The following is a 12,918-nucleotide window of genomic DNA, read 5'->3' as shown; positions in this document are numbered from 1 at the left end:
AAAAATTAAATGAAATTTATCACTGCGTATTCTTTGGCAATGTTTTCTCAAGGATAACAAAGCAATAGTCACACCGGGATTACGTGAATTAGATAAATTAAACACTTCCCTGTTTCTTGTCTACCTGTTAAGTATTTAACATCGGATTACTTTATCTCATATTTATCCCCAAATTGTTATATTTAAATAATATTTATTGTTATATACAAAAATCTACACTCAAAAAGCTCAGCAGTGGGATTATATCAGTTTTCATTTCAGAGAAATACAAGTGATTTTAGCCTTTTAATTTGTTCAGTAATACATAATTCAAAACCACGATGAGTAAGGATTTTAATTTTTTGGAAAATACTTTAAAAGGATTTTCTCAGATTTGATAGGTTTATGGGAAACTATTCAAAAATGTGACGGAATCGCCATTTTTATCCATATTTCGAAAAATGGTTTAAAATACTCAATTAAATCGCGTCTTGAACCAACTATACTTTTCAAGTGATTCCCGCGTGTTCAGCCAATCAGAGCGCTTGCTTTCATCCAATTAAAAATGTTTATCGCGGTAAAAACGTCCTACTACTCTGTCATCTGTCAAAAGTGATTAATAAAATTGCATGCTACTCCTGTCAGTTCTCAAATTGTTTTTAATAATCTTGCCAAAAATAACACGACCTAATTTTTTATATTTGATAAATTTCCCAATTTTCACTTAAATATATTTGCTTTAGACAATTTTACTCGTAGATATTTGGGCATTTTTATTCTGGTTAGGCCCGAGAGCTTTAATTCGTAAAATTGTCAAAGCAAAAAGTTTTCGTAAAATTGAAAAGTGTATCCGATAAAAAAATTAGGTCTTGTTATTTTATCTTTGAATAAAACTACACACACGGTGATTTTGAAAGTTGTGCAGATATTTTAATCACGAGCTACTGGCTTCATGTAGAACACGGAAAAAATGTTTAAAAAATTCTATGTCGAAAAATAAAATGACATTTATTTTTTGAGCTACATTTTTTTTAATTGCTTTTAGTCTTCTACGTTGTCAAACAACCTCGTAGGTAAAATTTCGGCACTTTTTAAAAATACATCCTGTATATCATATTTTATAAAACGTACACCAATGCGGTTTCCTTGTTTTAAAGCATATTTCCTATACGTTACTTCGCATTGGCGTACATTTTATAAAACATGATATACTCACAAAACTAGATGAATATTTGGTTATTTTAAAAATGTTCACTTTACGAATCTATTGTAAAGTAGATGAAGAAGTCTGATATTTTCGTTATCTGAAGGAGTAGAGATCTGAATTTTTGCACACTCTTGGAACTTCATGTGGGGCATCTTTTCGGGTACTCAACTCTTCATATTTTGCTTCGCGTTGGAGATATTAAAAGAGATTATAAAAAAAGTTCTTCAAAATTAAATTCTAACTCTTCCTACCGAGTTTCAACGCATAATTTTTATTTTAAGTTTTTGTAATTTTCATATACAGATGTAGTTTCAGAATCAGTATTTGTTTCAATTTTTGTCGAATGAAAAAAAATATTTGATTATTATTTTTTAATTAGTTTTTGATAAGTTCTTTCGTTTTCATGGCACTGAATATCAAAAATATATGCAACAAAGTCAAAATTGCGAATTTTGCATTCAAACGCACTGTATGGGATCAAAATTAAATTTTGAACTTTTTCTAATCATTTCTTTCGATATCTCCAATGCGAAGCAGAATCTGGAGAATTGGGTTACAATTTACGGTTGAGCTGAATATCTCAACAAATGCATCTCATGAAGCTGTACGACTGTAAAAATTCAACTATCCTGCAGATAACGAAAATATCACTGTCTTCACTGTAAGTGCGACACACTGTATAAGTTTATTATATCTGTCAGATTATAAATGCGGATTTAACCTCTTTCTATATATGAAAATTTTAACCTTTCTGAACGCAAAAATGTAAGCATTTAGGCTTATTTTAAAGTTAAAGTAGTAACGAAACGTAATTAACGGGATCAATAAATACAGAGTCTGGGTCAAGCCGACCTATTTGGCGCTCTTGAAAATGTCCCAAAATGTCTATTTCTAGAATTGAGTGCATCAATAAGTAAATAAGTTAGGTGGACAGTTATTATCGGTACTGTTGTAATAATATAAAATTCAATAGCAAGTAGTGTAGACAGATAGCGTCGTTAGGGGTTTCAGCAGATCATTCTGAATTTGACATCTGTTCACCGACAGCTTGGCCGAGAAAATTAAGTCGATTGGACTAGTTGTGGTTGTCGATTTCAATTTATCAATCACAGCGGAATCTGTATGGCAAAAACCGTGTTTATGAGAATTTGAGATGATGAGGGCCGAATGTCGATTAGAAGACGTCACGTCGGGATTGGCGTTGACTCCTTTACGGCCAAGTAGGAGGTGACAAGGCTCTAAAGTTCATAAATAACACAAAAATGGTGAATAAAACGGTTAGCTTTATCGGTTGTTGATGGGAATAAATAAAATCGGAGTGTGTTTACAAATCCGAAATATTTTGCCGCAGTCGTAGGAAACGTTCGAATAATAAATCTAAAATCACGCAATAGAAACGAGAAAACGAGTTCAGAATAAAGCGAGCCATAAAGTCGTTAAAGTGGGTTACGTAATCTACGACAAATACAGAGATAACCCAATTTGCCGGAATCGATGTCATCGTCGAAATCGTTCTTCGCCGGTCCGTCCCAAATGGGACAAGGTTGGTTGCGGATTTAGCGTCGAGTAGAGCTCTACCAAAAGCGTCGGTCAAGAACTTGACCTAGACCTTAACGCTCATTAAATGTTATAAAATAAACCGAGCGGCTACATTATAAATGTTAGATAGTAAATGTGCCCGCGGCTAAGTGAAATCTTCGTTTAGCGAATTGTCCCAATGGCCTAGAAACGCGGGTCAAACACGTCTATGGAGAAAATCCTTGCCTACGCTGAACCCCACGTTCGAAATTATTCATAGAATGGGGAACAAAGGGATGCACGGCGTGATTCACGCCACGAAACCGCGATCCTCGTTCGTTACCCTTTATTTGTCATACTCTTCCAGCTAACGAGTCTTCTTTTTGCATTTTGTAATTTATTCGGTCTTTATCATCCGCGTTTATGACACACTAAATCATGACCGGAACACAACACGCTTTTCGAACATTAAATTATGTAAAGCACACTCTTATCCGAAAATATCATTTGACGATCATTTGACGGATGACCAAGTGACGTAATCTACCTTACGAAATTCGAGAACAATAGACAATATCATTTAGATTCTTATCTATAAATACCAAGAATTATTTGTTTATCTTTATTAACTTTAGCCAGGTGACATAACTCTGTTGTCCAAAAATCCGAAAAGCTCGGGTATGTTTTCCTAAACCGGAAAGAAATACTTTGTTGTGAAATCGGTTTTTCCAAACGCACGACAAAAGGGATTATCGCATCAACAGCCTTTGTTAAAAAAACTGAAAGCACAAAATGTCATGTTATAATTTATCTTTATTTACTGTTTGTGAAAAATACCACAATCAATAACCATCCCGGTTACGAAGATGAGGCTTTTGATGTTTATTGTAGTGTACACTATAATTACGTTGTAAATCTGTACTGCCCAAATTAAGCACAGAAAATTTGACGCCCACACCGATAATTGCTGTTCTAAAAAATGATTGGCATACAGTTTTTTGCCTTCAAACCACATTTTTCCTAGGATAGTCACCTACTGGAAACAGTATTTCATCTTTTCATTTGAAGTAATTATACGTAATTTCCAAACGACAAGTCCTTTATTCAATTCACTAGAAGCATGGAAATCATAAAATTACAAAATTTATTTTACAAAAAATAGATACATACAGGGTGAAATCGATTTACTTCAGAATATTAAAACACCTTCACAGCATTTGTGAAAATCGTGTGCATTCATACCTCCGCAGGAGGACAAAAATGTCATGTACAGGGTGATTCAAGTTTTACCGCCCGCACGATAAACCCTATTAAAAAATTAGTAAAAATTACGAAACGTTAGGGTTACATTCCCTTGACATAAGGCTTCAAATGTGTGCAATTAATTTTTTTTCGTACACACTCATAATTCACAATTAATTCAAAGAACACATTTATCAAAAGAAAATTATTAGTTTTTGAATTACATATTCCAATTTTAACATTAACAGCGACAAATGACCAAGATTTACAACTACAGTGTCATAAATAAATACCTCATTGTTGGCAGACATCTGTTGAGAACATGGAGGTACTAATACTACTAATACTAGGTCCATGGTTGAGAACTTTTCTAGTTATTCTTAAGTCCCTAGAGGGTACCATAAACCACCTACGTCAATCTCTTTTATGGAAGTGACCGCTCAATTTAATAATAAATCACAGCTAAATTTTGTACTTTAATATCAAATTCCATTAATTTCAAAAACCGGTGATGTTTTCATGTTTTCAAGGACACAAAATTTTTCCTAAATGTTTGAAAAAACTGTCAGTGAAAAATGATGTAAATTTATGTAGCGGTTATTGAATTAAATGAAATATCTATCTGTTTCATTAAAAAATTTGAAATTTTTACAGAATATTCTGCAGAGATACACAATCATTCCTGAATTTTTTGAGAATTTTAAATCGATTATAAATGGATGTTTTCGATCTGGCGGTAAAACTTGAATCACCTTGTACAGCACAAGAGTTGAGTAGGCCACTGATATCAAGTTAGGAAGAATAGTAAGATTAAAAAGTTACCGAGTGCAATGCAAAAAAGGTACAAAAAATTTTTGGTTTTCATTCATAGTAGATATTGTTTCACGTTTTTTCGGTTCTGTGTATTTAAAGGGTTTTTGGGCTATTTCATTCATAGTAAGGTTTTGTGACTCCCTGTTTTTAAAGCGTCTTTGCGGCTATTCATATTTCAATTTACTAGAACTCCCAGAAGCATCTCGTTCGGGATGGAATTAAGTTAAATTGGACTTTTTGAATTTAAAATGTTTAACCATTTTCGGTTTATTTACTTATTGAAAATACCATATTATGATGCATTTCACCCTGTATACATACAGATGATAGAGATTTTTATTCTGAAAACAGCAATGTATCACAAGTATACACTTATACATATACCAAAAATACAAAAAAAAAGTAAAAAAAAACGCTGCTATCGTCTATGCTCAAACTGCGCTCCATTTTGCGCTAAGCATTGGCGGCATCTCTGAGCAATCCCATAAGTTATTATTTGTCATTTATTTTTCCAGGTTATTACATTGCAATGCATTTTGAAAGCTTCTCGCTTGGTGCTCGTCATTTGTTTCAAAAGTTAGTGTTTTTTTTTCTTATATGAGGTTAATTGTTATTTTCAGAATAAAAATCGATCAGAATTACTAAAAAAAAGTATGTGTTCGTATTTGAAAAAAAATATTTTGACAGTTTAGCCTTGAAGCTCAGGGGCATACGTGAATTTCATAGGCCATTTTGTAGCCTATTCACAAACCTAGGATTTCAATAAAACGGTTAACTGAAGATATGATCGATAATGACCTGAAGTTGGATTATTTTGGATAAATCTTCGAGAAAAAGAAGCTTACGAGTACGAAGAAAATTTTATTCCAGTAATTTGAATATTTGTGACATTAAATATTCAAAAATATTTCAAAATGACTTTATTTGAATAATTGAATATTCTAATGCATGAATCTTAAATGTAAATTCTATAACTGGAATACATAATCGAATAATTGATTGATGAATAGTAGCAAAGGTTTCAAAAAAATTGAGTCTACTTAATCTTGAAGACAAATTCAAGATGTTACTACATAATATCAAAAGAAACTTTTTATATATGAGTATCAAAAATTGTTATCATATTTATCAAACGATTTTGCTTAATTATCTTTTTTCTAGTCTTGAGTCCATTGAACTCAAAATTTTGAAATCTAGATGATGCATTAAAATTTGAAGCTTCTGATAAATAATAACGAGCATTCATCCAGGAAATATCCGTCAAATCTTCCTAGATGAGAAAGCAGAAAGAAGTACACTTTCGATAAAATTATTTGCAATTTTCTAAATTCGACTGATTGTCCTCTTACTTTTTGAAGTTCGTTTTAAATAACATGTTGACACAGGAAATTTGTAATAAATTCTTTATCAGTCGATTTATTTTAAACCGAGCAGTGATCTCGTCATTTATTTATCTACGACGTCATTATCAATTTTGAAATCTATCTCTAACAGAATTTAAAACTGAATTGGCATGTATGGAGATAAATTGAGAAATCACTTTACTCATGTCAAAGTAATAAACGAAGATACAAATATTATTTTGTACAAATCTAAATAGGTGTAAATTATGCAATAAAATTACAGTGAACGTTATAATAAATAAATTAGGTAAACAGACCATACAATTTGGCCACACACAATTAATAACACAACGATTTTGTTAGTCGAACACAATTTCCAAATTTTCAGTGTAAAGGATTTTTTTTTGTATAAATGAGATGTAATAAATTTTCGTGTTTGTTAAACTAAATTCGAACGGTATACTCGTCGGTGGTTTTATGCGTATTGATCAGCAATTTTTCCCGGTCTAGTGGACGTTTTGTCGGTTAAGGTCACTTCACATTCTTACAAAATAGACGTTTTTGGAATGTGTACGCATTTTATAAAACGAGTAAGACGGGATCGATGTCGTTAGATTATTCGAAAAGAAATAGGAAAGATGCCTTGAAATTGAGTTTGCATAATATCGCGAACTGTGATGGGGATAAAACGGAAGTAAATCTGTTGGCATTTAATAAAATCACTTCATAAAGTAGTAAGGTGAACCGCTTTATTTTTAACGTTCGCGAACGGAAGTAATTTATAAATAAATAATGAAAATGTCTCTTTACTCGTTTTAAACCTAAAAAGGAGATTATAATGTACACTTTGACATTGATTACCGTTTTGTGGAGAAAAAGTCGAAGGCTCGTATCCCTAATTACAGGAAAATTTATCAATAAATATGCCGTTCTATATAGGATTTGATGTCATACAATTGCAGATAAGATCTGGTCGATTTAACTGGAACAATTTATTTCGTTCCGATTCGCTTTCCCGTTGAAAGTGCATAGAATGCACTGCGTACTCTGCACACGTTTTCGTTAGAATGCTCATTACATTTTTGTGAGTTACCGATGGAAAGAGAAAATAGTGAAAGATCATCTAATTTGCGCCGCTCAGGTCCCACTTCTGATAATTATTACTGACGCACTTTTTGCCATAATTATACTAATCATGCTCTTCAAGAAGTTTTTATCACGTTTGCGCGAACGAGCGTTCCAATTTTCGCGTTTCTGAATGGTGGGTGAAGGTTTTCTTGTGCGATATGTTCAAAGATACCAAAAACGAACTGTTAACCCTAATTCGTGTTAATTGGCGGACGTAATTAGCCGAACAAATACAGCATTCGATTTTAATTTTGCATCGGACAGAGTAAACAAATTGTTGCGTCATCTTAACAGTAATTTTTCGGGCGATGAATCGAGTTTATGCAAACAAACCGTAAAACAATGAAAGAAAGATTCAACAGTGTTCCCAAAGAATGAGGAAGACTTCGGACCTGACCGCTAAACTTGGCCCTGACTTTTGGTCATAACTTTCATAATACACAATTATACAATCGACTGCAGCAAACGCTGACCCAAATTCGTTCTGAACGGCTCTATTCTGCCAACTCCACACCAGCACGCTTTCGATTCACTTCCTTTGACATCGCGAAATAGAAATTGTGAATTTGTTTTTTATTTGACACTGTTACTGTATTTTCTACGAGAGTGCTGTTTTTGGCACAGAAATTGTCCACGGAACCAGTGAACCACACCAAATCCGGGTTCAAATTCCGGTGGATCGCCGAATTCGGAACGCGAAGCTCCTGTCAGCTCTTAGGCCTAAAGGGAGACCACGGGCTGGCCCGAGGGCTCAACCCTTCTCCCGTGATAACGTTCGGTTTTCGCAAGAGCCATTAACAAGAGTAAACGCAGTTCAACTAATTGAATTGTCGGATTGTGCGGTGCTAAAGTTATAATTATCGTTATGCCACGGTGTGTAATTGTAAAATTGGCGCACAATGGCTGCATTGATTTGAAAGGCTGTATAGTCATCACGTAAAAGTAGAGAGTCTTGAGATAGGCATGTTATACTGACGTTGCTGTATCCTTACGTGACTTCACTTCGACATAACCGTTAACGTGGAATAAAAGTAACAGAATCGAGATTATCCGGGGAAAGTTTAATAATATTGCATTCATTATTTCTTCGTAACCTTGTTACGCTAGCTATTAGCAAAAGAGAAACTTCAACGCAGGAAAAAAACAAAGGAGTGGGAACTGCTTTTTGATATTGACATTGTTTGGTTTCTTTTGTTGCATGGAAATTATAGTATCGTTTACGCGAAACTGGAACACAACATGTTATTCTCTTTTTACATAGAAAAATAATTAAACCTCATCAGTAACATTTTTTAGCTGACCCACCGGTAAAGTAGCTTTTTCATCCACGCCCGCGTCCGGAAATACTTTTAATCCGCGCCCATAAAGGGTCAATTATTTTTCTGTTCCGGAAATGCCTCTCAGTTGTTTGACAGTCGATTTCTTGAACCGTACCTTTCGATCTGTATTTCCTACGGTTCCAAAATTTCCTGCACACATCATTTTTTATACCGGAAAATCACTTTATTTCAACATTGCAAAGCTATTACAACACTTGAAAATGCAAAAACAAACAGATTTATAATTATGACGTTATCACAACCATGTTTATAAACAAGAACTAATAAATACTTTGAAATCGAAGATGATTAAAACATTTACTTTATTACTCAAAATCAATGTTACTGAAACTTTCGTGTATTACGTTATCTCGTGATTGAACAGACCAACAAAAATTGCAAATTCCCAGTTTTGACTTGGTTTTCAGGTAAAAATTAACATTGTTCGTATAGTTCGAGAATCACATAATCAGACAATGGATTCGATCATCAGTTTCGATAAAAATGTCGCTTGAATGTGGGTTCTAAATGGAAGATTCGGCACTGTCATACTTAAAAAATTGACTTATTGTATGTCATTGCACCTCTCTCGCTGTGTATTTTTAGTCATCTTTGCTAAACGCTATTTTTGTATGTGTACATTATGTATGTACATACCATCTGTCAGATTTGCTTATAAATTTTGACTTATTGATCAATCCGGTTTATGTATTATAATAGACCGAATTGCTTACCATAATTTATCCAAATGCTCTTCTTAGTAACGAATTTTTGAAAGCCGACTCCATTTCTTTAGAAATTATTTATTCCAACTTCCTTAGACATACATTTGATTCTTTTCGAATAACATTAAATACTTAGAACACCAGATAGTCGAGAGTTGAATAGTCTACATCATGTCAACAGCGTAATAGGCGCCCCCACATGGCAATAGTCAAACCTTGGTGTTTAAAAGCGATATACTTCATAACGTGACTTGTTTCCAATTGAACATCTGCCAAAAGTAATTTTCATTTGTTAATTATATTATTTTATCTTTAGACTGTCTATGTTACATCTTTTGGTAACAAAAGTCTCATTTTTATGTAGATCAGGATGTTAAATTGCACAACTCATGTTTTATGTTCCTGGTAATGCCACTGTGCCTTGCGAAACGTATCGATATTCATGGAAATTTTGTTATTTGTGTATATAGTAGGATTTTTTGACCTGAGTAACTAAATCTGATAACTAACTAGTAAATTTGTTGTTATGATTTAAAGTTACAATATTAGATAAGACTGACATTTTGCATAATTCCCCAATTTAAATAAAGTTTGTCGAAATTTTGTGTACTTTATTACATTTTTATATTTAATATTCATATACAGCGTGTCCTAGAATGAACCAGCATAATTTTAACCACGAGCTACTGGCTTCATGTAGAACTCGGAAAAAATATTTAAAAAATTCTGCCAAACAATAAAATGACATTTAATTTTTGAGGTACAATTTTTTTTAATTGCTTTTAGTCTTCTACGTTGCCCCACAACCTCGTAGGTAAAATTTCGGCTCATTTCAAAAATACACCCTTGTATATCATATTTCATAAAATGTACACCAATGCGAAGTAACCTCTAGGAAATATACTTTAAAACAAGGAAACCGCATTATTGGTTAAAGTTATCCTGGTTCATTCTGGGACACCTGTATTAACATATGTATTTCATACATACAATTGTTAACTATTTGAATAAAACTCGATACTTCCACACAAGAAGTTGTAACAAATTTATTAAACTAATGAAAGTTAAACAATACTTTTAAGCAAAAGCTTATTCCAGAAAAATGCCCGACTTATTCCGCAGTCAGGGTAAGAGTCCCCCAGGAAGAGCAAGAGTATTCCTTTGTTCTCCCCGTTGCGTGCGCTCCCCTTACTCGACCTTATTCGTCCCGGGTCGCGACTAATCGTTCACCCCATTGAGTCCAAGCTACACAATTAATTTTGTGTGTTTTTTTTGTAATTTTTCAAACAAAGTGCCTTCCAATTGACTGGCGTTTTTCGTAATTCAACACAACAAATATAAAACCCCTTTCAGTTACTCAGGTCAAAGAAAAAACGAACCAACGAGTAGAATGTGTCTCAATTGGCCATTAATGGATAATAAAGAGACAATTTGAGCGATCAGTTTTGAGAGTGAAATATTTTAGCGTCATTTCTGAAGAATTAAACTATTGACAAATTCCACACTATGATCGAGTCACATGTCCCAATGAATCGTAATCAGTAATAAAACCAAATGACGATTGCCCTGAATCTAAACTATTAATCACTTTGTATGGTTAGGGACGCACGTACTTACAACTTTACAAAATATTGAAATAACCTGAATTTGTGTTTTAAAGCAATCATTCTTCAGAGTTATGAAATCACTAAATCATTATCTGATTCATTGTGATGACTTCATTTATTATTCTAACCGTTTTTGCTTATCAGAACAATTAAATTACTGTACAAACGTATACATCACAAGGAAACTATTAGGTAACAACTTTATTTTTGTGCTATTACTTTATTTATTGACTTACGAAGGTTACAAAACTCTCTTTACAATCAAACAATTTATTTGTTTATGATAAGAGTTTTAGCGGTAAGTTTTTTTTCCAAGTGGGTGCAATGCTAATGGCCAAACAGGAAATAATGACGCTGGTAACCTGACAAGGATTGTAATGTTCAATATTGAACGTTCAAAGAAAATTGCAGACAAAGTGATGTAATGACGTATACCGAGAAGAGGAGACGTCGGTCGTTTTAATTTGTGTTCGATTTTTCACAGGCGGTGTCTAAACTCTCATCGGTTCTGTACCGGATGCGGTGCGCGGTTTGATCAGACTTTTGTAAATGATTTAGGAAGTATAATAAAACTTGAGGAGTTATTTTATGTAAAATCGAAAAATCGGACGAAATAATGAAGTTTTATGGGGGCAATAAATCGGCAAGTGGACTAAATTTAGTGAAAACTTTCACGAGTCTAAAATGACTCAATCCAGATTACATACTAGAAGTTTTAATGAAATAACCAATAACAAACGTAATAAATCTAGTAAATAGTTTATTTTCACTTTATAATAAAATTACAAAACAAATACTGTGATTCTGCACTATTGTTTAGTTTCTCCGCAAACTAGGCCGAAGAAAGACTAGAAAGAGAGGGAACCATATCGCAACCGACGCGATGACAGAGATAACAGAGTGAAATGTGTGTCAGAAATTGCGGTCGCACTTTCTCGATACCGCGTGAACGCCTCCCCCTCCCATTCCTCTTTCACCAGGCCACTGCGACCAATGTTAAAATACAAATAACGTCATTTTAGGCGTTAGTATTACCGAATCTGGGTCAACCTGAAGAAAAAATAAATTTCGCCTCCTTATCAACGTCCACAATTGATCGCCTCATTTTCGCGCAATAAACAAATTTAAACTGGACGGTTCGCGACATTGACGGAACATCTGGACAATAGGATACGATTTTTGAGTCCGTCAAAGGTTACAAAAGGACGTCCCACGCAGCCTTCACCTTATTCACTTCCTATTCGCGGCGAACAAGCCTAAATTCGGTTCCGGCACAATGGGGGCAATTTCGCCGCAAGTGTGGCTGCAATAGTGATCAGATGGACAAAAAACGAGGATAACTGGGGCGACAATACCGAAATTTATCGCGGGTTTGGACTTTGTTTCGGTGTCGGATTGTACCAACTTCGGGTAAACATTTTGGTCAGCTAATAACGCTCTTCGACTAAATTTTAAATGACGGTTGGGTTTCCCAAAAGCGGTGCCAACTTAGCGCCGTCGAATTTCACTAGGGGAAAACGGCGTGTAATAATTACGTATTATTTAAAATTAGCGGATTGTTTGGTGGGTTTTCTGGGACAAATCAGCGTAGCTGAACGAGTCAAGAAGCGAATAGTGACCTGAATAGGAAAACTAGGTCACAGTCACACTCCGAGATAGAGATAGATGCATTTCTCTCGTTGCGGCTGGCAAATCAACTAAGCGTTCATTGTCACAGACAGAGAATACCTAACTGTCTATTCCTGACCTAAGTTACCAACCACGCCGGCAACACCGCCAGTAATTGTCATTTTTAAATAATCATTGTCATTACCATAGATCCACCATACATCACGTTCTCTTCGTCCAATCGTCCAATTTATTGACAAACTGACTGATAATCCTGACGATAAGCTCGGGGAATTTCCAAATTTCTTTTATTTGCTCACAGACACGCTGACGTTCTCAGTTATGTGGACATTACACCCACTGATTAAAAACTTAATGCTTATTAACCCAAAATGTGACTTTCATTCATCCCGACTGGTAAAATCGTAC

At 34.2% G+C, this 12,918-nt stretch overlaps 1 protein-coding gene across 1 annotated transcript in view; it reads right to left on the bottom strand.

Moving 5' to 3' along the window:
- Positions 1 to 12,918, bottom strand: part of LOC138139787 (caveolin-2-like) — a 38,887-nt gene extending 25,969 nt beyond the window's left edge. Inside the window, exon 1 of the mRNA XM_069060275.1 lies at positions 12,695 to 12,918. The gene's annotated coding sequence lies outside the window, so the exon portion shown is untranslated. The remainder of the gene's footprint in view (positions 1 to 12,694) is intronic.

This window comes from Tenebrio molitor, chromosome X (assembly GCF_963966145.1).
Source record: "Tenebrio molitor chromosome X, icTenMoli1.1, whole genome shotgun sequence".
In the NCBI taxonomy this organism is placed as follows: Eukaryota; Metazoa; Arthropoda; class Insecta; order Coleoptera; family Tenebrionidae; genus Tenebrio; species Tenebrio molitor.
The sequence above is the reverse complement of the archived record's forward strand: the minus strand, read 5'-3'. Positions and strand labels throughout refer to the sequence as shown.